Source organism: Stigmatopora argus, chromosome 1 (genome assembly GCF_051989625.1).
Source record: "Stigmatopora argus isolate UIUO_Sarg chromosome 1, RoL_Sarg_1.0, whole genome shotgun sequence".
Taxonomy (NCBI): Eukaryota; Metazoa; Chordata; class Actinopteri; order Syngnathiformes; family Syngnathidae; genus Stigmatopora; species Stigmatopora argus.
The window spans coordinates 27,300,971-27,328,351 of NC_135387.1; the positions used below are offsets into that span (position 1 = coordinate 27,300,971).

General features: G+C 37.8%; 1 protein-coding gene and 1 long non-coding RNA gene across 2 annotated transcripts in view; one reads left to right on the top strand and one right to left on the bottom strand.

Moving 5' to 3' along the window:
• Positions 1-11,999, top strand: part of nphp4 (nephronophthisis 4) — a 166,294-nt gene extending 154,295 nt beyond the window's left edge. The window contains exon 30 of the mRNA XM_077613815.1: positions 11,200-11,999. The gene's annotated coding sequence lies outside the window, so the exon portion shown is untranslated. The remainder of the gene's footprint in view (positions 1-11,199) is intronic.
• Positions 2,551-16,759, bottom strand: LOC144084948 (uncharacterized). Its single transcript, XR_013303958.1, has 3 exons — positions 16,408-16,759; positions 12,349-12,449; positions 2,551-3,188 (listed from the first exon to the last, which is right to left on the bottom strand). It is a non-coding gene; the product is annotated as an uncharacterized LOC144084948 (long non-coding RNA).
• Between the last annotated feature and the right edge of the window lie 10,622 nt (positions 16,760-27,381).

Sequence of the window (27,381 nt, forward strand, 5' to 3'; positions counted from 1 at the left end):
AAATACAACCCAGATTAGATGGCCTCCGCTTTCAATTTCTGTCCCCGTTTCCAGCCAGCTACAGGATTGTATTCTACCCAAAACAACAAATAGCAACATAGAGTGGGGCACGAAAAAAAATAAAAAGATTTATCTAGCTACAATTTTCATAGTGGCTTCACTTTGGTCAGAATAATAACAACAATGACCAAAAAACAATAAATCACAACCTAAGATTGGAGTATGCATTTGTCAATTTTGGAAGGAAATTTGTTTTGGGTCAAGAATGTTCCACTAACAACTTGGTTGTATAAGCTTTCTCGACAATAACAGAGGTCAAATGTTAACTGTAAGTTTAATTTAGCTCTTCATTAGGGTTCCGCAAATTCTAGTTTAGGGGGTCCTCGCTACACAATTGTGGCCCGTAGAACGAGAAGCTTAGCCTGGATTCCGTTGCAATTCTCAGTTTTATCAGTAGGTGGAGCTAATCATCAAACTATTGCTTCTTCATTAGATTAGTGTCAAAACCTGACATGATGAAACCATATATAACTCGAATGGTCGGTCCTATAGATCCATAGATGACTCGATAGGTCGGTCCGATACAACATAGATAACTCGATAGGTTGGTCTGATAGATCCGATAGATCATAGATAACATGATAGGTCGGTCCGATAGATCAATGGATAACTCAATAGGTCGATCCGATAGATCATAGATAACTCGATAGGTCGGTCCGATAGATCCATGGATAACTCGATAGGTTGATCCGATAGATCCATGGATAACTCGATAGGTTGGTCCTATAGAACATGGATAACTCAATAGGTCGGTCCGATAGATCCATGGATAACTCGATAGGTCGATCCGATAGATAACTTGATAGATCATAGATAACTCGATAGATCATAGATAACTCGATAGATCATAGATAACTCGATAGATCATAGATAACTCGATAGATCATAGATAACTTGATAGATCATAGATAACTCGATAGATCATAGATAACTCGATAGATCATAGATAACTCAATAGATCATAGATAACTTGATAGATCATAGATAACTCGATAGGTCGATCCGATAGATAACTTGATAGATCATAGATAACTCGATAGATCATAGATAACTCGATAGATCATAGATAACTCGATAGATCATAGATAACTCAATAGATCATAGATAACTTGATAGATCATAGATAACTCGATAGGTTGATCCAATAGATCCATGGATAACTCAATAGGTCGGTCTTATAGATCATAGAAAACTCAACAGGTCGGTCTGATAGATCCATGGATAACTCGATAGGTCGATCTGATAGATCATAGATAATTCGATTGGTCGATCCAATAGATCCATAGATAACTCGATAGGTCAATCCAATAGATCCATAGATAACTCAATAGGTCGGTCCTATAGATCCATAGATAACTCGATAGGCTCGGTCCTATAGATCCATAGATAACTCGATAGAACTAACCGTTAGATCCATAGATAACCAGATAGATCAATTCTATAGATCCATAGATAACTACATAGATATATCCGATAGATCCAATCAGATCATCACATTAAATGCAGAAATATTCCATTCACATGAAGGCAACAAGGTTACAAGTATTTGTCTAATATTTGCTATTTTAATCATCAGATTTCCATTTCATTTCACACAATTGGACGTAACCCCTTTGGATTTTTCTAGCGGGCCCTTTGTGACCTCACCATTTCCTCCTCCTGTTCTCACTGTCTTGCACCTCTTGAAATAGCTGTGCTGTAATCTCACCACCTTATTAGCTGTGTAAATTCAAATCAAAGTAAACATTTGATTTGGGATGTTTCTTAAGAGCTTAGGCCTAGTGTCCGCAGGGATTAGCATGCGCACTTGTGGACTCAGGCACAAGGCCAAGCATCACTGTCCAGTGACCTGCAGCCAGCCAGGCCGCCCCCGAGTGGCGGGTCACCCGGGGTTCACGTGGCCGTCAGACAAAGAATGATCCGATGTATGCGGACAAGCTCACAGATCCGTTGCATAAAAGCCCGGCTCATTCTGGGATTGTTACCAGGCCATTCTACATTTAGCGCTGTCTCCCTTTCCTTGCATTTTAAGCGGAAATCCAACGGGAACACAAATCATTAGTGGTTTGTTATTGAGTACTTGGCATCGTTTATCAGGCTTGGACATTTTAAAATGATTGGGAAAAAGAAATGTGTATTTTAATCATATAGTATTTACTTTTGAGAACACAATAAATGCTCTGTAGACTGCCAAAACACGACGACTTACAACTGGTTCAATTCCCTTCTTTCAGTGTAAATCCACTAGGAATCAGTAAAATTATCTGCCACTGACTCATTTAGACAAGAAAAATAAATACTTTCATTTAGCTGAAAATAAGCGTAACAGATTTATTTCAAGCAATGGATTGGTATATTAAATCGTAAACTTTAAATGCAAAATTTAAATAACGTTGTCCATATAATAAGCAAAAATCACCTATAAATATTTAAAAGCTTCAAAACACATATCAAGCAACAAATCATTTGGAAAAAAAATATTTGCGTTACACTAGGACAAGCCAAAAAATTCACAATGGGAAAAATATATGTATATAAATAAGAATGAATGTTAATTCATTCATTCAGTCATTTGCCGTCTTTTTATGTATTACTTTTCAAACTACTGGGCTGGCTGTTAATGAAGTCTAAATTCGACGGCTGTAGACATCTAATCCATTTGAACCGCAAAGTTTGTCAGTGACCATTAACTAATCGACCAATCCAGACGCCAGTCCTTGTGAGACAAATCCATTAGAGCAGGAAAAAACTACTTTATTATTTGAGTCTTTTTGAGCTTGTGCTTTGAAATGATTCGAATATAGAAAGAAAACAAGAAAAAAGTCTTCTGGATAAAATGTTGTGTACACTGGAATATATTGTGACCATAGCATTTTTAAAATTCTGGTCTAAGTATGCCCACTTGTATGTGAAACACGGTCCTTCCTCCCGACGTTAAAAAATTCAGCAACCTCCAAAGCTAGTCAGCCATGTATGGATGCTGTCATGACTGACTGCGAGTGGGTGGCGATATTCAGAACTCGTAGTATACCTCGGTGGTCAAGTTGTTGCTGTCAGCGCTCCGCGGGTTCTCCTCTTTGACAGGGGTCTGCACACATAACGTGTCCCTTTACGTTCACGCTCAGTGCCTGCAGAAAGAACCGATAAGAACAATACATTAACAACGGGAATGCTTTCTTAGGGGATTTTAACAAGAACTAATGGCCCCACAATCTGCCTCTGATTGATTTACCGTATTTTCACGACTATAAGGCGCACTTAAAAGTCTTAAATTTTCTCCAAAAGAGACAGCACGCCTTATAATCCAGTGTGCTTTATATATGGAAAAAATATTAAAATGTGTCATTCATTGAGGGTGCGCCTTATAATGCAGTGCGCCTTATAGTCGTGAAAATACGGTAAATGGATGTTTGTTTACCATACTCTGCTGACTATAGGTTGAAATTTTTTCATGGTATTGCTAGGCTTAGACTTAAGTTTTGTTTTGTTTTTATCTTTGACCACCAACAGCCTGTCATGTTGTATTTTTAGGCTATAGTTATCCGGAAAAAACTGTTATGTTAAAAGATGTGTTACAAAAAGTGCGACGTCGACCGTGGAACGTAGTGTAGGACACAAATATAGGGAAGGAGTCACGGACTTGGAAGGAGTGCTTTAACAAAATTTAAATGACTTAAGGCAGGAATCTTTAGAACAAGGACTTAGAAATCAAATCACAAAACCAAACCTGACAGAAGACATTGGGAAACTAGGAACATGGAACATGGCGTGCTAACATGGCATGAGGGAAACAGGCAGACAATCCGACAATGCTTCCCAAACTCACAGGGTTTAAATAGACACAAAAGGGTTGATTACCAATCATGCGCAACTGGTTACAAGAGGAAGGGAAGCCCAGAGGGACACAAGAGGCGAAAAGCATACACACACTCTCTCTCTCACACACACACACACACAACACACACACACAGACAGAAAACCCTAACAATACATGACAAGATGCCTATTTAGTAGAGCTGCATTTAACTATTATTTACCTTATAGACAAATCCGACTGATAATTCAAAAAATAATCAATTAATCAGATAAATGCCACTTTTTTTGTAGTTACCTTCACAATTTAATAATAATATTAAATAATAATAAACAATAAACATATTCTTCTAGGCCATTTCAAATAACAATTAAGACAAAATGAATGACTATTTCCTCCAAAAATAATGTTTTATTACAACCGAACTGTTTTAAGTACATCAAACATGTTTGTGTTCGGTTAAATAAAAGTTCTGAATATGAAACAAAAAAGAATTTCAGGACAAAAATCTAGCAAAGTCATGTTAATTCAAATTTAAAAAGTGCTCTGACATTTTTCTCTGATATACATTGTCTATTACTCGTATATATTCTTTAAACAAACTAAACTAACTTATACCATTTTTTTCTTTAAACCAAGGATGTAGCACCAATAACAAAAATAACTAAATTCACAGTTTATGCAAACTATGGAAAGATAGTTAACATTCAGTGCTTGACAATAATCCATAATCAAATCGTTGGAAACCAATTTAATGATTGATTAGTTGTTGCTGCCATAGTATTTACGTTTGCTCTCCTTTTTAATATTGTTACTTTAACAAATGTCTGTTTTTGGTTGCTGATCAACTAAAAAAATGGGACTTATACTCCAGTGCGATTTATACTCCAGTGCGGCTTATACTCCAGTGCGGCTTAAACTCCAGTGCGACTTATACTCCAGTGCGACTTATACTCCAGTGCGACTTATACTCCAGTGTGACTTATACTCCAGTGCGACTTATACTCCAGTGCGACTTATACTCCAGTGCGACTTATAATTTTTTTCCCTTCTTCGTTGTGTAGTCTTTAGCTGGTGCGACTTATATATGAAAAATACGATACTGGGGAAACAAGTAAATTTGTCGATATGGAAAGATAGTTAGCATTCAGTGCTTGACAATAATCCATAATCAAATCATTGGAAACACATTTAATGATTGATTAGTTGTTGTTTCCATAGTACTTGTGTTTGCTCTCCTTTTTAATATTTTTACTTTAACAAATGTCAGTTCTTGGTTGCTGATCAACTAAAAAAATGGGACTTGTACTCCATTGCGACTTATACTCCAGTGCGACTTATACTCCAGTGCGATTTATACTCCTGTGCGACTTAGACCCCTGTGCGACTTATACTCCAGTGCGACTTATACTCCAGTGCGACTTACACTCCAGTGTGACTTATACTCCAGTGCGACTTATATTTTTTATATTTATATTTTTTTCCCTTCTTCGTTGTGTAGTCTTTAGCTGCTGCGACTTATATACGAAAAATACGATACTGGGGAAACAAGTAAATTTGCCGATTGTCACATAGCCTCTCGGGGATTGCCCTGAACAAGCATTTCCACTTCCCTACTTTGTGTACACGTCTCTGCCCATCTCTTTTTAGGCTGTAATCTGTTTCATAAATATCAATCAGGGCAGAGTAACAGGATGGAAGACAGGTCGCCATACAGCTTGGTAATCAGTGGTGTTATAAGTCATTAAAGATTTTTGTATAATTAATGCAGCATATGGTTGGACACCTGCTTTAGAGACTTGGTCATGTTGAAAGGCCCCCTAAAAGTCATTATGGACTCTTTTAATAAGTCATTGACAGAAAGACTTGTCAACAAGCGTTACTTACAGGCAGTGCACTGTAGAAATATGTTATCCGTCGTATTTGCGACATTTTTACTTGGTCAATTTACACTTGCCTTGAAGGTTCTTCATGCAGAAGTACTTGGAGCGATAACATTTACGGATGATGTGGGATTTCATGAATAGGTTATAACTGTGACATCTAAAAATAGATATACTGTATTTTGTTTCAGTTCCCTACTGCAAGACATTATTCAGTGCTACCTCTAGTTATGAAATTAATTCGTTCCTGAAGTGGTTTCATAACTTGAAAACTTCGTAAACAGAGTCACATTTTATCTCAATGCACTAATCGGTTCCAATATGGGCCCTAAATGCTTTAAAACTGGCAAAGGTTTTCCACTTTTACATGAAATGTGTTAAAAGTAAAAGAAATAATTATTAAACCATTAGAATGGTTTTGCAACCCGAAAAATGAACCAAAAAAAAGTAACTGTCCTTTACACTATGTAATGGGAAGAACGGGGGTCTTTTTGCACGGCAACATGCTCGTAACATAACATAAACAAATTTAAATGAACTTGGATTACGATGCAGACACACTCAAAAATAAGTTTAAGCTAACCTTACACTAAACTTGATTCTAAATTTGGTTTTAAATTTTGATACCTTCTCCTGGGTTGGCTCTATTTGCCCCGCCTCCACCATGACTTTCAGATGCAACCTACTGAGGGTTGTTTGCTTTTGTCTTCCCTTCAAAATATTCCCAAAATGATGCGCGTCCGCTGTCTGCTCGTATATCAAAATTTGTCTCGTATCTCAAGATAAATATCCGTTCAAAATTTTACTCATCTCTCAAATTGCTCGTATGTCGGAGCACTTGTATCTCGAGGTACCACTGTACAAGGAATTGATTGGCCATTGAGCATGGCTTGCATGATGGCTGCAGAAAATGAGTACATGGCATTTCCTCGTTGAAATTATATGCTATACCTCTTTCCATATTGTGTAAATTGGACAAATTATTGCACATAGAAACCTGAAAATTTGTATGTTGAAGTGTTCGTAAGTAGCTGCTTTATAAGACTTTGCCAAACAGATTTTTAACAAAAAAAAACAAAGTAAAGGTAATCAACAATTACTTCTGGATGCCTTGTTTGCTACCGTGAGTGACAAATTGGGAGATGATCTTAAACAAAAATCTCTGCATACTTTAGTGTTTACCGATGACATTGGAATCTGCTCAGGGAGAAAAAAGCAGATGGAAGACAAATCCAAAGTATGGGAACATGCGACACAAAGAAAACTGTTGTCTGTATTAAATACAAGTCCAAACAGTTGCTAAATGGTGATAATGGCTCTACAGCTCAAGTGTAACCAATCCAAATGATTTCAGTAACTCCTCAAAGTCTTCAGGCTTGAGAAACAATTCTTCAGTTTACTTCTTTGGAATCTCTTGTAACAAATTCAGTGATGCACCATATCGTGCGTGATTATTCCTCCCACTCTGTCTCAGCGGGTGTGTCAGCCACCTGCCGACCTTCTCCCAGGGGCACAAATAAAGAAAAAGGGAAGAAAGAATTTGAAAGTACGCAGCTGAGGCGGCTCTAGAAAATAGCTCTCCTCCATATCGCCAAAGAACTGTTTTTTTTTTTACTCTGGGAAGCAAATGGTTCTGATAACATGACTTTATTGCATAACTGCATGGGGTGGGAGGCCTACTTATTTGAATGCAGTTTTGCCATTTTGACTTCCTTCAACCTTGAGTCTTCAACATTAATAGCACCAACAGATTTTGTACCATTCCTCCGAAGTTAAGACAAAGATAGCATTCTATTTACAGCCGGGCTCCCAGTTCATGTTATGTTGACATTTCAATGTTTTGTAGTGTTGTGTTTTGAAAAATTGTCATTCTAATTTTCCGTCCGTCTAAACTGAACATGTTGACGACCTTTCCACCGTTGTAAGTCTTGAAAAACAATGTTTTTTGGATCCATAATCTGAACTGAGTTGGATGCTATCAATGAAGTATGTCTACTGGCTAACGTGTTGTAAAATTGCACTTGTCCCCGTACTGCACATGTGTCAAAGTGGCGGCCCGGGGGCCAAATCTGGCCCATCGCATCATTTTGTGTGGCCCAAGAAAGTAAATCATGAGTGCCGACTTTTAAATCAATAATTGTAATTGTTTAATCATTTTTTTCTGTGTTTTTAGTTCAAAAATCATTTTGGAAAATCTAAAAATATATTTAAAAAAAGCTAAAATAAAACATTGTTTTAGATCTATAAAAAACTGAATATTCAGGGTTTTTAATCCAGTTCTTTTAATCCATTTATTAAAAAAATCTAAATATATCTAAAATGGTCCGGCCCACATGAAATCGAGTTGACGTCAACCCGAGTCTGACACCCTTGCCCTACTGACTGGCATAAATACATCGTATCAGATAGGGCACAGGTGTCAAAGTGGCGGCCCGGCGGCCAAATCTGGCCCGCCGCATCATTTTGTGCGGCCCGAGAAAGTAAATCATGAGTGCCGACTTTTTGTTTTAGGATCAAATTCAAATGATTATAGATGTACATTACATTTCCTGATTTACCCCATTTTATAAACAATCATTGCAAATTTTTTATCATTTTTTTTTCTTTTGTGTTTTTAGTTCAAAAAGCATTTGTTTTTAATCTAAAAATAAAAAGAGCTGATTACCAAATCACAAGCAGCTGGTTACAGGAGGGAGCAAGGAGCATGGAGCATGTCAACGTGGCATGACGCAAACAAGGCAAACCATCCGACAAAGACTAACTAACCACACGGTTTAAATAGACAGACAAGGGCTGATTACCAAATCACGAGCAGCTGATTACAGGAGGAAGCGAAGCACGGAGTGACACAAGAGGTAAAACAAACACACACACACACACACCACCCAAAACCTTAAAAAACCGTGACATAAGGTGAAACAAAATTGGTTTATCTTTTCACAGAGAGTTTCAAAGTGTTAAACAATTTGATTCCATCTGTTGATGCTCTCGTTTCCGACGATTCTGTTTGTCTTTGGGAAGTTCCTCAGGATCAAATAATCTTCAATTATTTGGAGTGTCCTGAGGGAAGATACGTTTGGATACTTTCCAAAGTGCTTTTCTCAACCTCCTCAGGCCTCTGAGCTTAGCTTAACTGAAAATTAGTTTCTAGTTTTTAGGCCATATTCACCCAAATTTGAGCTGAAATGGGTCAGATCAGTCTACTAATAAGTAAAAAAAAGCTGTGCCATTATTTCGAATGGCTGTGTATTAAAGTTATAACACAGAAGAATAGAGGTCAATGCTGAAAATTATAAAAGTGTACAAAAATCTAAGATCTTAACCCAATGCCCAGACAAATTCTTTTTCTTCTCGCATATTCTATCAGTGAAAGACCCAAAAAATCTCGAATGTAGTTGCCAGACATTGACACTGATTTAATATTCATACTTCTTGTAATGAGTTGAGTCAAATTTCAGCGCTTCACAACTGGCGCCAAGTCCCACCTGCAAGTGAGAGCTCACAAACAAACATGAAAAGGTACATTTCTTATGCGCGAGGTCATTGGCTGGCACAATTATAGATCAGTGGTGTCAAATGTGCGGTCCACGGGCCGGAAGTGGCCCGCTAGCCGGGTCCAATCCAGCCTATAGGCTTGTTCTTTCTGGCGGGCACTTTGATGCCCATTCATACTGTAAATACATAATTAAATGATTTAATTTTTTCGACATAGGCGCTGAAAAACCAGATAGGAACCAGGAAGTCACCTGGAAATGCCTAAAGATCAGCAGGAAGTGAACAACAAATAATGAAGAATCCTGGAAAGTCCCTCAATACCATTAGGAAATGATCCAAAATGAACCGGAAGTATAATCCGTAAGTACAGTGGTACCTCGAGATACGAGTTTAATGCGTCCTGGGACTGAGCTCGTATGTCGATTTTCTCGTAACTCAAACGAACGTTTCCCATAGAAATGAATTAAAAAAATTGATTTGTTCCAACTCTCTGAAAAAACACCCAAAACAGGATATTGGATTGGAAAAATATAATTATTTGTTCTAATTCGCCATCTATTAACAAAGTAACAAATAACTAGTGGTTTAATAGTACTAAAATGTGTTTAATAGTTCTAAAATTAAACGGATTTCGTGGAAGGGAGAGAGTGACAGAGAGAGGGGGGAGGGACTTTTTGCCCGGCAACATGCTCGTAACATAACATAAACAAATTTAAATGAACTTGGATTACGATGCATACACACACCAAAATAAGTTTAATCTAACCTTACACTAAACTTAACTCTAATTTTGTTTTAAATTTTGATACCTTTCTTCTCCCGGGTTGGCTCTATTTTCCCCGCCTCCACCCTGACTTTCAGATGCAACCTATCGAGGGTTGTTTGCTTTTGTCTTCCCTTCAAAATATTCCCAAAATGATGCATACACATGTCCTCACAATAGGATAACGCACGACCACTAGCCATCGAGAAGTAGAATATACTCATCTCGTATTAGCGATCGCTCCGCCATTCGCACTGACTAACGGGGAAAAAACACTGAAAAAATGTAACGCTCCGCCCAGTGCTCGCAGAGACATTACACGAAGGAGTTGCGACCAGAAAGACAGTGGCCATGATGTTCTTATGAGCAGCATCTCGTGTCCGCTGTCTGCTCATATATCAAAATTTGTCTCGTATCTCAAGATAAATATCTGCTCAAAATTTTACTCGTATCTTAAATTGCTCATATGTCGGGGCACTTGTATGCAATGTTTCCTCTAATTTTTTGTTTGTCTGGGCAGAAAGACAACCTCCCTGAGCACACTGAGTACCGGTGTGAGCAACATCATCATTGCTCGCTATGGGCACACACCAGTATCACACCTGCCATAAGCAGGTGTATGTCTACTACACATAAATTATTTAGTAATAATAAAATGTAATGATTAAAATCTATGAATTGGCGGCCCGGCGGATGAGTGGTTCGCGCGTCGACCTCACAGCTAAAAATAATAATAATAATAATTTTAAAAAAATGGGATTTTATTTTGTGCGCTCCATATGATTTGCTCTGCGCAGAGAAGACGAGAGTAGTGCGCAATTGCGCACGTGCGCAGCTTAGAGGGAACATTGCTCGTATGTGAAGGTACCACTGTACTACCTTAAAAGGGTGACGCAACATGAACTCATTGCCTGCTATTGACAAGGATAGATGTCCAATTCACTTAATCTTTCATTGCCATTGATGGCGCTAGACGTCTAATCTATCTAGTCAAAATGGATTTTCCAGATGAGTTTTTTTGTTGTTGTTTGTTTTGTTTTTTTGGAATCTGCTCCATTAACATTCTGCCGCCAAATTGCATTCAGTGCCTCTCTGGAAAATCCACCACTTCTCATCAATGTCACTTGATGGTTTAATGAAACAAATAGCACTCGACTCAAGTTTGACTCCCCTTCTCCTGCAAGATGGGCCTTTTGGCATGACTCCATCACATCTGGGAGAACAGGTGGCGAGGAGAAAGCCCTGAGGGACCTCCAGTGGAGCAGACCTGGCCTGTAGGCAGCCTCGGGTATCGCCGCCACTAAGACGCTTCACTCACTGCCCGGATAAGTCTATATTTATCAAAGGAGGAATTTGTTTCATTCCGGTGCTTCAGCATATTTAATCAATCCCTTTCATGCTTCACTTTTTTTGCATTTGTACACGGCATTAAAACTCAATCATTGATTTCCAGGTCAGAATTTGTCTGCTGAGTCACCTTGAAAAAGCCCAGATTTCATTCATTTTCTGAGCTGCAAAGGTCACAGGGGTGCTGGAGACTAAGCCAACCAAGGGCACATTCCAAAGACATGCTTGGTTGTGCACTCTGTGGTGAAAGCTTTAAATCTCATTATACTTGTATAATGACAATAAAATGATTCAATCCAATTCAGGCCCGAAGTCAGCTGGGATAGGCTCCAGCACCCCCTGCGACCCTAGTGAGGATAAAGCGGTTCAGAAAATGAGATGAGACAATGAGTAATCCCTCCAATGTAGACCAGACATGGCCACGATAAACGAAAAAACGCAGAAATACAAGTACACAAGTACAATGATCAAAAAAGTCTATATTTATTAAATATTATAGCTATAAGCATGTCCAAAGACTGTCCTGTATTAATATGTAAATGTACTTCTTTGTGTTTCAAATGTTAAACTTTTAATGGACTACTATGGCCTGGAATAAAGGTGAGTTGATGTAAAATACTAAGTAAAATTTTTACTGAATATTTGGTAAAATTAGTGTACTGACACATACTGTTTTATAGCATCAAGACCATAAAAATCACAAATATTCTACGTCATCTTCAAAACATGCGCATGGGTAAGCAAGCCACCATCTTTTTCCTTTATACCTTATACCTCCACTGATGGCATTTGTGTGAGTGTAGTTATACACACAGGTTCTTACTATTAAAAATCAACACCAGACCAGTTAGTGTGTTTTCAATCAAAATTTGAATGTATCATAATATAAAAAAACTAGCTAATTGAGCAAAGCATTGAATACTGAACGCTGACTTTTAATTATTACACGGATAGAGAAAATAGAAACTATTTAAAAAATGACTCACTTTGCTGACAAACAGCTCGTTATGGCGTCGACAAGCTGCTCCTTTTTGGCCGTTTTGGCCACTTTCTTGATGTTTTCTAAAAGTCTGTGCTTGTTGAGGAACTGAAACACACAATGGAATGATTTCTTTTTAAACATAAAGAGCTATAGGTGCGGCAATGTAGCTAATTTGTTTGCAAACATTGTATAACTTACTCACGTCATCACCACCCACAAATCCATCAAAGTCCTCATTTTCTGTGTCCGAATTAAACAATTGCCCAAATGAGCCAAAAAAACGCCGGGTCCAGCAATTGTAGTTCTCAAGCCTCCGGGAATGACGGCAAGCTCCGAGTTAATACCGTAATTACTCGAATATAACACGCAGATTTTTGCTATATAATTAATTCCAATAGTTGGGGGTGCGTGTTATAATCAATAACTGTTTTTTTTGGGGTTTTTTTTGTGTCTTGTTACATGGCCCTTAGCCTGGTGCTTTTTCTTGCCAAATAAATTGAATTGAAATTGAATTGAATAAAATAAATTACAAATTTTCGATCGAAAAAAGCATTGTCAAACTCACTTTGACGCACGGATTTTACGTCATCTCGTAGAGCCGACGCACTGATTTTACGTCATCTCGTGAAGCCGACGCACGGATTTTACGTCATCTCGTAAAGCCGAGACCACCACTGCCCCCCTCTAGCCTCGTACCCGTCTCAGTTCACCCTCTCTCAGTTCAGTGTTATAATCAATAACTAAAATAAATGACAAATTTTCGATCGAAAAAAGCATTGTCAAACTCACTTTGACGCACGGATTTTACGTCATCTCGTAAAGCCAATCGGATGATGTGTTGTGGGAGGAAGAGGAAGTGGATGAAGGAAGCGTGGACGTTGATAGGATTCTCAACGAAGAGATGTATGAGAGGACAGACAAAGAGAGAGAGGAACTCTTCATTTGAAGGATTCTAATGAATAAATTTGTTTGAACAAAACAATCGTGAAACGAAGAAAAAAAGGTAAGATTTCTGATTTTCGTCAGCGGGAAATTTTAGGTGCGCACTATATTCGAGTACTGCGTTTTTCCAGATTTTTTTGGCCCAAAATTACCTGCGTGTTATTTTCGAGTGCGCGTTATATTCGAGTAATTACGGTATATATAATATATATATATATAGTTTGCAGTCTACCTTTGAATGCTCGGTTGACGCCAACATCTAGCGGTAGGATTTCTTTTGTAAATACAGCCGAAATGATCATACTGGGTGTATTGAAGAACTGGGTGTATTAAGAACTCAATATCCCAGCAGTCACTGCGCAGTACTTTATCTACCGGAAATAGTAGAGTCGGGGGCTGCTTGCCGTAGTTGTCCTATTGACTGATTTATTTTATTTTATCGTGATAACAATTTTAGTATTGGTCCATATATAAAGCGTACTGGGTTATAAGGCGCCCTGTCTATTTTGATTTTTTTTTTTTACTTTTATGTGCGCCTTATAGTCGTGAAAATACGGTATATTTTTTTTAATACTATAAATTAAAGGAACTCAATTGGGGGGCCATGGTCATATATTTCTTAGCTAGGACCAAGAATAAATTTAAACATCATGTGATCAGCATCATGATCAAATATTGTCAACATGAATAACTGCAAATGTGAAACGCATAAAGAAGAGCACATCTGATGTATATTATGTTAAATAATGTATATTCATAAAAATACAAGTGAACAGTTCTTACGCTTCTTTTCTAATATCTTTCAGACTCGTATGAATAAAGTGATATTTCATATTGGTATTCCTCCAGGATGGCCATAATGGTACAAAACATCTTCCCTCTCTTCTCTTGGTGGGAATTCCATGTGGCTCATCGTGCTTTGTCGCTTTCGGAGGCCTTTCAAATGCATTTAATTCACAAATCTGATATCACTTCTTCTGTCCTCCTTATCTTTCTACATACATATATATATATATGTGTGTGTGTATATATGTGTATATATGTATATATATATATGTATATATGTGTATATATATGTATATATGTGTATATATATATGTGTATATATATGTCTATATGTATATGTATATATATGTGTGTATATGTATGTATGTATATGTATATATATGTGTGTATATGTATGTATGTATATATGTATGTATATATATATGTATATGTGTGTATATATATATGTATATGTGTGTATATATATATATGTATATATGTGTATATATATATGTATATATATGTGTATATATATGTCTATATGTATATGTATATATATGTGTGTATATGTATGTATGTATGTATGTATGTATATATATATGTATATGTGTGTATATATATATATGTGTGTGTATATATATATATATATATATATATATATATAATTATTATTATTTCGAGGATGCATGGTTTGGAAGATGAAAGAATGAATAATATACCAACATATTTAAATCTTGCATTTTATTCATTTTCACCGTTGTCATCTGGAAACATAGCCATTATCTTAGTAAAACCAATAGGATCAAACAATATAAATATAAAAAAAAATTGAAAAAAAAACATTCAGCGGAGTACAAAATAACTGCACATTTACGTTTATCATACAATTCTCTGCTGGGGTCTTTTATCTGATCATTTCACCACCCTGCTGATACTTTAATTTTGTAGTAGCAGTACCATTACGGGCATAATTGCTTCTTCCAACTGCCTGGAGATACACTTTGCAAAAAATCCATTAGCACATGACAACATACTGCCTCGGGGTTGAATGTTGCATCTTTGAACTTCCATATTCTTCTTTGAGTGTAAATAAAGAGTGGACACTTCCTTCCACTGAGCTTTTCTTTAAGTGGAGATGCAATGTATCGCTCTTTGGAGAGATCACATTTTGGTGGACCTAATAGAAAAATACATTTGCCAACGGATACACACTCGTGTAAATTGCACAAACCTCGAATCCCAAAAAGAGACTTGCAATTAAAAAAATGACATCATCTTCCGTAGATATTTTGAATGTCCGTATGCCGCTAGCATGACTTTTTGCCCGGCAACGCGCTCGTAACATAACATAAACAAATTTAAATGAACTTGGATTACGATGCAGACACTCAAAAATAAATTCAATCTAACCGTACACTAAACTTAATTCTAATTTTGTTTTAAATTTTGATACCTTTCTTCTCCCTAGTTGGCTCTATTTGCCCCGCCTCCACCCTGACTTTCAAATGCAACCTATCGAGGGTTGTTTCCTTTTGTATTCCCTTCAAAATATTACGAAAATGATGCACATAAATGTCCTCACAATAGGATAACGCACGACCATTTGCCAATGAGAAGTAGTGTATATAACTCTCATATTAGCGATCGCCTCGCCATTCGCAATGACTAACGGGGAAAAAAAATGCAACGCTCTGCCCAGTGCTCGCAGAGATATTACAAAGAGGGAGTTGCGACCAGAGAGACATTATACGAGGGAGAGAGACAGTGGCCATGATGTTCATATGAGCAGCCTCTCGCGTCCTCTGTCTGCTCGTATATCAAAATTTGTCTCGTATCTCAAGATAAATATTTGCTCAAAATTTTACTCGTATCTCAAATTGCTCGTATGTCGGGGCACTCGTATGTTGAGGTACCACTGTACTTCGACTCGTGTGCGGTCGATTGGTCGCCGGTCTTTTGGTCGCCGTCTTTTGTTCGCCGGTCTTTTGGTCGCCCAACCGCAACAACGGGCGACCAAAAGACCGGCGACCAAAAGACCGACGACCAAAAGACCGGCGACAAAACAAAGTAAAACAACACGGTCTATGCATCAATAAAAGCCAACAATGGCCATGAGCAGTTTCACTGAGCCGACGTGTGAGTGTAGAAGAGTTTGTATGTACATGCGTTGTCCCTTTAAGAAGCTACGTCTGTCAGTGTCTTAACAAGTTCTCCAACAAAAAACAATAAAAGTCCAGGAAAATTGGAGCTTTTCTTTAGCCTAATAATTAATAGGGCATTAAGTATGACTAAATAGTAATTCACAGTTTGTATTTAGGGAATTTGAGCAACGATTTAAATGGTAATTATGACTTACCTTCCAGGCGACCAAAAGATCGGCGACCAATCGACCGTGTACCACTTCGACTGGCATGTTAACTCCGCCATCTCAATATTTTAGACTGGAAATTTGAATCTGAAACAATACTTGAATGCAGAAATGTTAACAAAACTAGATAATAGTCATTCTCTCATGGTCATGTAGCGGCTGTATTTTGCCTGGCAACGTTGTATTGGATCATTTCAGAGACTTAAAGCAAGGATGGTTTAATGCAGGGATGTTTAGAGTGACTGTAAGAAAATGGGGGATAATCCCAGTACAAGGGCAGGATGGAATTTGCCACTGACCTTCAAAACGACGAGGCAAGGCAGCTTTATTTCTATCGCACAATTCATTCACAGTAAATTAATGAGGTTGACGTCATTAAAAGTACATTTGAAAGCACTTTATTGGCCTAAATTGGTTATTTGTGGATTGGTTTGTTCATTTCTGCTGATATTTGAATGTGAAAATATAAAATTTCCCATTCCATTTCAATTTTGGGTTTCCATGGTGACGCCAAGAACAGAAAGTAAAAATACATTTTCCAATCCATGGATTCTTGACTGACCACACGCAATCTGGGAAGCAAACTTTGCTGAAAATCAGTTAATGAGCTTTTGCATAATCCTGCCAGATAATTAAATCAGGCGCAAATAAAGATTGCCGCAACATTATGTCCTCTTAAGCTTTTCCAGAGGTAATTAGATTGAACATCACAAGTAAGAGGTTTATAGCTTCCAGCAACCTTTAAACCTTTGCAAGCACTGAACAAATAAACCTCCAATAATCAGTGTCAAAAGAGAAGGTGTATTTGTGTGTTGGGGGATACAATCTTTTTTGAGAAATTCATATTTTTCAGCAAATGTGGGTGGATGTTGCTTCTATAGTGGCTTTTATGGTGATAAAATAACTCGAATGTATTGAATTTACAAGAAAAATGGTCCGGGAACTCCTTTTTTATAAAAAAGAAAAGAAAAAACTGACATTAATACATATTAAAGTACAGTAGTACCTCGACATGCGAGTGCCCCGACATACGAGCAATTTGAGATATATATATATATATATATATATATATATATATATATATATATATATATATATATATATATATATATATATATATATATATATATATACAAACAGAGAGCGGACGCGAGAGGCTGCTCATAATAACATCATGTGTAATGTCTCTGTGGTCGCAACTCCCTCGTGTAATGTCTCTACGAGCACTGGGCGGGGTCTTGCATTTTTTCAGTGTTTTTTTCCCCCCGTTAGTCAGTGCGAATGGCGAGGCGATCGCCAATACGAGAGGAGTATATACTACTTCTCGTTGGCTAGTGGTCGTGCATTATCCTATTGCGAGGACATTTGTGTGCATCATTTTGGGAATATTTTGAAGGGAATACAAAAGCAAACAACCCCTCGATAGGTTGCATCTGAAAGTCAGGGTGGAGGCGGGGCAAATAGAGCCTACCCGGGAGAATAAAGGTATCAAAATGTAAAACTAAATTTGAATTAAGTTTAGTGTGACGTTAGATTAAATTTATTTTTGAGTGTGTCTGCATCGTAATCCAAGTTCATTTAAATTAGTTTTTGTTATGTTACGAGCTCGTTGCCGTGCAAAAATAGTCCCCCCCCCAGTCCCCCTGTCCGTCTCTGTATCCCCCCTGCAAAATCCGTATAATTTTAGTACTATTAAACACATTTTAGAGCTATTAAACCACTAGTTATTTGTTACTTTGTTAATAGATGGCGAATTAGAACAAATAATTATATTTTTCCAATCCGTTTTTGCTACCGCAACCAAGATGGCGCCGTTCAATTGCCAGCCGGTGGCGGTAGCTCCGTCCACTCTTGTTCGCTTTGTGTTTTTGCTGCTTTTCTGTCTTAATGATTTCATGTGGTGATTCTTAATGATCCCATTTACTTTGCTTTGCTGTGTACTTTGTGCTTTTGCCTTGTTGTTCTGCGGCCGTTGCGACTGTACTGTCTAACTTGTAACTATGTGTTTTTTTTCTTCTGTATCTGCATTCCCCCTTTCTTGCTACTGTCATAATGAAATTTCCCGAATACGGGATGAATAAAGTTATCCAATCCAATCCAATCCTATCCAATATCCTGTTTTGGGTGTTTTTTCAGAGGGTTAGAACAAATTAATTTGTTTTTAGTTCATTTCTATGGGAAACGTTCGTTTGAGTTTTGAGAAAATCGACATACAAGCTCAGTATTGGAACGCATTAAGCTCGTATCTCGAGGTACCACTGTACATATTACTGCATTGACCAGCTAATTTTTTACAAATTGCTAGTCTAGCCGTTTCCTTACAATTCAAACAACACAGACTTCCTGTTTGTGGCCCCATTTTTTTACCTAGGTCTACAATGTCTTGTGTGTCTTGTGTCCGTCTTGCTACTGCAACCAATAAATTTCCCGAATACCTGTATGAAATAAAGTTCTAACCTACTAACAATAAAATACATAAAGTACTAGGAAATTTTGTTAGCTTCAGCCAGTCTCTGCGGATATTCATGATTTGTGCACAATGATTATGAAAAAGGAGTTCGCTCAAAATATGAAAATGGGTCAGGCCTTTTAACAAAATAAAGTAACACTTTTGGATACATTTGGCAAACTCATCACTGTATAGAAGAAAAAAAACAATCTGCTGAAAGCCAATCTTAAAGAAATGAAAGATCATGCTTCTGTCAACTAATCCTTTTTTAACTTTTACATCCTTTTCAAGGTCAAGGGGTGCTGGAGCCGAGCCCAGCTGAAATCGGACGAAAGGTGAATGACACAAATGACGTGAAATGAATAAGCATTGTCATCTAGCGTACAAAACTATCTTATTTAGATACCACAGATAGCCTAGAAACAAGAACATAGATCGGGTTAAACAACAGAGTAGACAAGAATAGGATAGAATAGAAGCAATAGAGTCAACAAGAATAGAATATATGGAAATTATTTGGCATGTATTGTGCGTAAAAAGTTTACTTTATCATCGCAGTGGCCGTGGATATTATTGATACATAGATTTAAAATAAAATAGAAAATATCAGGCATTGTGGAATGTATTGGAAATAGAATAAAATTACGTTTGACATGTGCGATTTTATGGAAAACAGAATGTTTCATTTGAAAATGCTTTAAAAACAAAATTGTCCAAATGAGCATAACTGAAACCTTGTTCTTGTTTGCGTTAAAATTTGGAAATATGTAACAGCTGGAGTTCAATTTGTAAATAGTATTGTATGTATTTGAAGACTAATTTATCCAACCAAATCATGGAAAACTTTATAATGTTATCAAATATTGTATTAGTATTTATATTGCGTTTCATCACCATAAAATTACAACCTTACTAGCATTGAACATTTCCACGTACATTTTCAATATTTCTGTAACGGTCATTGTTACGAAACTTTTCATGAAAAATATTATTATTTTTGCCATCCTAAATGTAGAACATTTCATAGAACAAAAGAAAACAGTAATTAAAATATTATCCAATGTCTTGATTTATTTTTCAACAAAACCAGATAATACAAATCTGCTTTGAAAAAATTTGGCTTGAAATGACATATTTTCAAAATGGTAAAAGATTATGCACCTAATATTATAATAATGCTGAATGCTTTCTGTCATATGCGGAATTTTCATTTTTACACCTTAACTTTTTCTTTTTAAACTAGCCATGTAAGTCAAAATTATCAGTACGCTTCCCTTCACGGGGTCAAGAGGTTAATGACTTTATGCTTTGTCGAATCAGATTCATTATCTGAGCTAGGATTAAATTTCTTACCATTGTGCAGTCCATTAAAAGTACCGCTTTAATTGGAGGGAAGTTAATTGCAGTGATTAGCAGACTCCTCTTGAGGCGTTGTAATTGGCTGAAATCGCCACTAATTAACTATATGTCAGTAGCCCAAATTACAAAAAGGAATGTAGGTAATCATTCCACCATGTGAGCCACACCTTTTTCCAAGTTTTCTCTTTGGATAGATCTCAATTTTTTCAGATAATACGTCCGATTTTTTTAAATGATTGTCAGTAGTGCTGGGTGATACTGCAAAGTAATGATAGTAAAGTGTCGTCATTTTAAGCGTAATGATTGTATAAAATTTGTGGCGAGTTGGTAAAATACTGCATAGGTATTCTTATGAATACTGCAATACTGGAGTATGAATTGCATTTTTGAAAGGGCAATTTTTTTATTTGATCAGAAACCAAGAATAAACATACGTTAAACTAAACAATAGCGAAATGGACATCAATAGCCAAAACAGGCATCTGCAATCATTACAGTTTTTGAGATAATTATCGCCTAAAAATTAAAAATAAAAACACAGTCGGTGGTCAGAAAAAAAACTCAAAAGTCGCACTTCAGTATTACCCTGGTTGTAATGCTCACATGACTTCCTTTTTTAATCTGTCCACGTGCAGGCAACACCCTTTCGGAATGTGCAATCCAGCAATCGATGTATACAGTATGTTAGGTTCATCCAATTGTAGGTTTATCCTTAGGTTTTTCCAATTCAGCTTTCAATAAAAAAGGCATCTGTAGTCACATCACATTTAATTCTTGCAAGAAGAGAATACATCCGGCAGCGCCCCACCCAAGATTATTCTAAAGAGCGGCATTATGTCCTGCCTATTTAAGGCTTCAAATCAAAACAATTACAAGGTTATCGATTCCATTTGCGTAAGCAAGAAACAAAACAATTCCATAATCAAGCAAACCAAGCCTCAACCTGGCGTCACAAATTAAAACAATATGCGAGTAATCGATCCAATTGCGTAAGCAAGAAACAAAACAATTCCATATCAAACGTCACAAAGGAAAAACAATATACAAGTTGATTGATAGCCATCCGTTGAGGCAACAACAATTTAAGCGTCCTTCACCGATCTTCCCTGTTGAACTCGCATCTGGGGAAGGGGTCGACGCGTATATTCCAGTAATCAGTCCTCGGAGCAAGAACTCAGTGGATTGTTTTATGTCCTTTGCTTGTATCTCTCGCTGGACCCAGCTGTCCTGGAGAGCGACCTTGGCGTAGGCGTTTGTCTTCGTTGAAAGCGATCAACACATATAACTATATTGTTTAATATAGTTACACATTTAGGATGAGCATTACTATTCCTAATAAGCTTTATATTCATTGCAAACACATTTATAATAATGATTACCCCAACACAGTATTTCAGAAATACCACGACCGATGATTTGTCTTAAAATGTTCCCTTCAAAGTAACACATTTGTACTCCCTATTAAAACCATGATGGAGGTGAAAATTGTGAATCAAGGGGACGGCTTATACGAGAGAAATCGTAAAATTCAACGATTTTAAGGCAACTTTAAGGGTATGGTTTATACGCGGAGGTTGCTAATATGCGAGAAAATATGGTACATTGAGAAAGAATCAGCCGCTAACAAAAGCCATAAAACACGTCATTGTTGCAAGCTTTGCAGAACATATCATGAATAATAAAAGGAATGAATCATTTGGACTGGAAGCAAAAACTGTTCATGCAGAATGACTGAGAAGACTAGGAACCTGCTATCGGACTTGAGGGTAGTTTAGAGATAACGTTGCCGGGAGCCCGTTACCTTATCTCAACCTCTGCTCAACCTTGCCGATCCCCGGGTTGAAGCCACATGCTAATTCGTTTGCACGCACAAAGTCTATAAAGTGGGGGAATTTTACAGCATGCACAATACACAGTTGGAGAATGCTTGCCACCCACTGCTCTTAAGAGAAAATAAATCATTGTGTGGCAGGTAACATTAGCATTGTTTTAGTGCAAGGGTGTCAAAATCTGTTTGGTTGGCGGACCACATTAATCCCAACCAGATCTCGGGGTCCTGCCAGTTTATTTTTGCCCCGAAAAGTTAACTTACTGCCCGTCAATGGCAGTGAAATATGAGCATGCAAAGCCAGTTGAAGTGAATTGGACATTTAATTATTGACAATTGGAGGCAAAGAGTTCATTTTGGGATAAACTTCCATTTTAGGATATGTTCAGATAACTTTTGGTAAATTTTGGATAATTTCCTATTGATTTTGAGGGACTTTCTGGGATGCTTCTGGTTGGTTTGTCGCTTCCTGATGATTTTTGGGGCATTTTCCAGGTGACTTCCAGTTGGTTTTGGGCCATTTTAAGGTTCCCTATTAACTCATTGGCTGCCATTTATGGCAGGGGTCAATGAACAAATAGGAAATTGAGAAAAATGCAGTAGTGCACGGACGTGAACACACAACTCACAAACTTTTGGTTTTGTGGTGCCCTTGTCAAAAAAACAAAAAAAACATAGTTGGCAGGGATTGGCTCCAGCACCCCGTTGTGAGGACATGCAGAATGGAAAATGGATGAATGAGAGTTTGCATGTTTTCCCCGTGCGTGTGTGGATTTTCTATGGGTACTTTGCTTTCCTCCCACCTCCCGAAAAGATGTACGTTAAGTTGTCTGAACACTCGAAATTATCCATTGGTGCGATTATAAACGTGAAAGGTTGTTTTTCTTAACGTGTTTGATTAGCTGGCAACCAGTTCAGGGCGGAATCCAACCTCTTCCATTTTGACGGCTACGGTCGGGTCCGGTATTCCCGTGAGGATAAGCGGTGCGGATGATAAATGTAGAAAGTTAAAAAGTTGCACCTGAGGACTAGCCAAGCTATAATAGAAAATACATACCATATTTTCTCACATATTAGCCGCCTCCTCGTATAAGCTACACCCTTAAGATTGTTGAATTTGACAATTTCTCTCGTATAAACACCCCCTGATTCACAATTTTCACCTCCATATTCATGGTTTTAGTAGGGAGTAGAAATGTGTTACTTTGAAGGGAAAATCTTAAGAAAAATCATTGCAGGTGGTGTTTCTGAAATACTGAATGAATCGAAAGGATCGCCTGCTGGATTGCACATTCCGAAAGGTTGTTACCTGCACTTAGGCAAATTCAAAAAGGAAGTCACGTCAGCAGTACAACCAGGAAGTGTGTCTGTAGCGGTGTACTTTTCCCCAGGTCTCTGGGTGCAATAATAGCATGAGATACACATTACGCAGGTATCATGGCTGATATTTTAATGATCGATCGCAAGACCTTCGATCAGCCTTAACAATATTGGGATGTGCTGAATGATAAACACTATGAACACATGTATCAAGGCTACTCGCCTCTGGCCAGTCAGAGCAGGTTTAACTATGGTAAGATGGCGGCACCCTGATCGAGCAATGTCAGGCACAAGTAAGTGATTTTTTTTCACTTTTTATGCAAGATATGTTTTTTTTCTTGAATTTCATCCATAGTCAAAATAAATTTGGTTTTGCATTTTTTCTGTTCTTTTCTCTATTTTGAAATAAATTACCGTATTGGCTGCATTGTCTTGTGTTATGGCGTTTCGTCTTTGTCACCATGCAGTTTTGTGCATGTCAAGTCGAATTTGTGCGCATATAACCCGCACCCTGGATTCAGCCATCGTTTTTTTAGTTACTAATACGAGAAAGTACAGTAACCATTATCGGATAAAATTCCTTAGGTTTGACACCCCAAATTTACTGTATAAAACTGTATAAATCGATTGCTGGATTGCACCTTCCTAGACAAATTGAAAAAGGAAGTCACGTGAGCAGCACAACCAGGAAGTGTGTCCATAGCGGTCTAGTTTGTCATCCCTAGGTAAGATGGTGGAGCCCCCACCGAGCAATGGCAGGTACAAGTGAGTGAGTTTTGTCACATTTTATGCGAGATACAAATTTAATTTATAGACGTCAAAATAAGTTTGTCTTGCATGATGGCGTTTTGTCCTCATCACCTTGCAGTTTCTAATTTATGCGCATATAAACCGTACCCTCGATTCAAGTAATCATTTTTTTGAGCGACAAATATGGCATATATGCGAGAAAATACGCTACCCCAAAAAGGACATTTAATTTAACACGATAGTTTGAATTCAGGCGTTTCTTTTGGTTAGGTCAGCGCACAGCATTCATTGGGAATGAAAAACGGTATCGGCAGATCTTAGTCCTGCGTGAAGCATTTGATTCAATGGTAATAGAGAAAAACGCACCCCTTCCTTGTGAATCCTCGATTTTAGACTGCAGAGAAGTTTAACTTTATCTTAATTCCTACCTTGTGTGTGGTCTGAATCGATTTAGTCGGTGTGAGGCGATCCATCTTCCGCTAAAGGCCCCGATACTCTCTGCTAGTGATCTCCAGCTAAGTGAAATGAGGCAATTGATAGCCATCGCATGACACAACGGCACGATTCTGGACAGGGGAGCATAATTCATGAGTTTGAGTGCAGCCGGTGGCCGGCTATAATTAAGATGGCTTAGTTGAGGATCGAAAGTCGTTGCGCTCGAGGTCTGGAGATCTCGGAGATCCCTGGAGATAAGTGGAGGTGGAAGCGTGTGTGGGTGTGGAGGAGAGGGATTCTCAGAGCAAGGAGGTCAGCTTTTTCTCAGTGGAAAACATGTCAAGTTATATTTAATCATCCCGCTGAAAGTTTACTTGAGGAATTTTGTTAGTGCTTCTTATTCAAATGCACATTTTCCCCGCAGAGGAACATTGTGATAGCCCGATTTTTCCGCTGGTTTAGCATTGGACAGTATTCATCACAACACACTGTGTGGTTGCTTTAGCGGATGGAGATTTCCGTCAGGGGTGTCCAGTCGTTTTTGCCGAGTGAGCTGCTTTTCTAAGGAGCAAGCCAAAATGATTTACACACAAATGTACTGCATTTTGGCACACTAAAACCTTAAGGAACACTTGTCAGGCCTGAATAAAGGGGATTGGGTACTGCACATGTGTCAAAGTGGCGGCCCGGGGGCCAAATCTGGCCCGCCGCAGCATTTTGTGTGGCCCGGGAAAGTAAATCATGAGTGCCGACTTTCTGTTTTAGGATCAAATTAAAATGAAGAGTATAGATGTATATTAAATTTCCTGATTTTCCCCCTTTTAAATCAATAATTGTATTTTTTTAATCCATTTTTTTCTGTTTTTTGTTCAAAAATCATTTTGTAAAATCTAAAAATATACAAAAAAATACTTCATCGCTTTGTAAGACTCTGAAACGGGGCCAGTTATGTGTTCTTTTCTGAGATTGGCGCATCACACCAGTAAGACCAAAGCGTCATGTTGAAATATCACGCTGTGAATTGTCAAGGTTGAAGCTTGTCCCACTTTCCTCGCCATTCTGTTGAATAGCCCCACTTCGGCCTTTTATGTACTACTGGCATCTCTGTGTTGCCCTAGAACTTTTTTTCATCCCGTCAGGGCGGCTGACATCAGTCAAGTGTCTGCATAAATGAATGTCCTCCAGTGTGCGAGCGACATTTTTGTCCATCTTGTCTACTAAACATTAGTGTTCCAAGCACATGACAAGAAGTGTAGACTTTTGGAATTTTGTCTTAATAGTTTTTGCCCTATTTTAACATAGTTCCATCTTGAACATGAATCTATTTGGTGCACTATTATATTTGGTTGTCATTGAAGTTCATTCATTCATTTATTTTCTGAACCGCTTTATCCTTATTAGGGTCACGGGGGGTGCTGGAGCCTATCCCAGCTGACTTCGGGCCAGAGATGGGGGTGACGAGCCAATCACAAGACACGAGGAGAAGATCAACCCATAGCTAGGGGCAATTTAGAGTGTCCAATCAGGCTACCATGCATGTTTTTGGAATGGGGGAGGAAACCAGAGTACCCGGAGAAAACCCACACAGGCCTGGGGAGAACATGCAAACTCCACACAGGTGGACCGACCTGGATTTGAACCCAGCTGTGAGGCTGACGCGCTAACCACTTGTCTGCCAGACAGCCCATTGTTTTTTTTTTGTGTGTGAATATTAAAATATAATATAATATATATAGAATATGTCAATGAAGTTGTTCTTGTCTGCTTGTTCCCTGTGATTAGCTGGCCACCGATTCAGGGTATTATGCAGCTCTTTTTTTAAAGATGTGTCCAATTTTTACAAAATTCCTAAAAACAACCATCTCAAAAAATTCCACACACCTGATTCTGCAGTGGTTGTTGTGTAATAAAACTTACATTGTTGCGTCTTGTGTGTCATCAAGCGTGGAATGTAGTATAGCACCCAAATGCAGGGAAGGAATCGAGGGCTTGGAATGGAGTGCTCTAACAAAACTTTAATAAAAATGTGGCAAAAAAATATTCTCAAAAAAATAACAAGGACTTAGGACACCTGTGTCAAAGTGGCAGCCTGGGGGCCAAATCTGGCCCGCCGCATCATTTTGTGTGGCCTGGGAAAGTAAATCATGAGTGCCGACTTTCGGTTTTAGGATCAAATTAAAATGAAGAGTATAGATGTATATTATATTTCCTGATTTTCCCTCTTTTAAATCAATAATTGTAATTTTTTAATCATTTTTTTCTGTGTTTTTAGTTCATCAATCATTGTGTAAAATCGAAAAATATATTTAAAAAAAGCTAAAATAAACATTGTTTTAGATCTATAAAAAACGGAATATTCAGGGCTTTTAATCCAGTTCTTTTAATCCATCTATAAAAAAAAATCTAAATATTATATCTAAAATGGTCCGGCCCAGGTGATATCAAGTTGACGTTAAAGCGGCCCGCCAACCAACCCGAGTCTGACACCCCTGACTTAGGATCAAATAACTAAACCAAACCTGATGGGAAGACATGGGTAAACGAGGAACATGGCATGTCAACTTGGCATGGTACAAACAAAGCAAATGATCAGACAACGACTCACAAACAGGGTTTAAATAGACACACATGGGCTGATTACCAAATCACGAGCAGCTGAAAGGCGAAAAGCACACACCAAATTCACAATAATCATCATGAGAATGACAATAATTTGACTTGTCAAATGTTCAATTGTTACTACAAATCATATTTTGTAAGCTAAATTTAGCTCGTCGCCAATCACCCCATTAATGTTAAAATCCTGGAGGAGTTCCGCGTT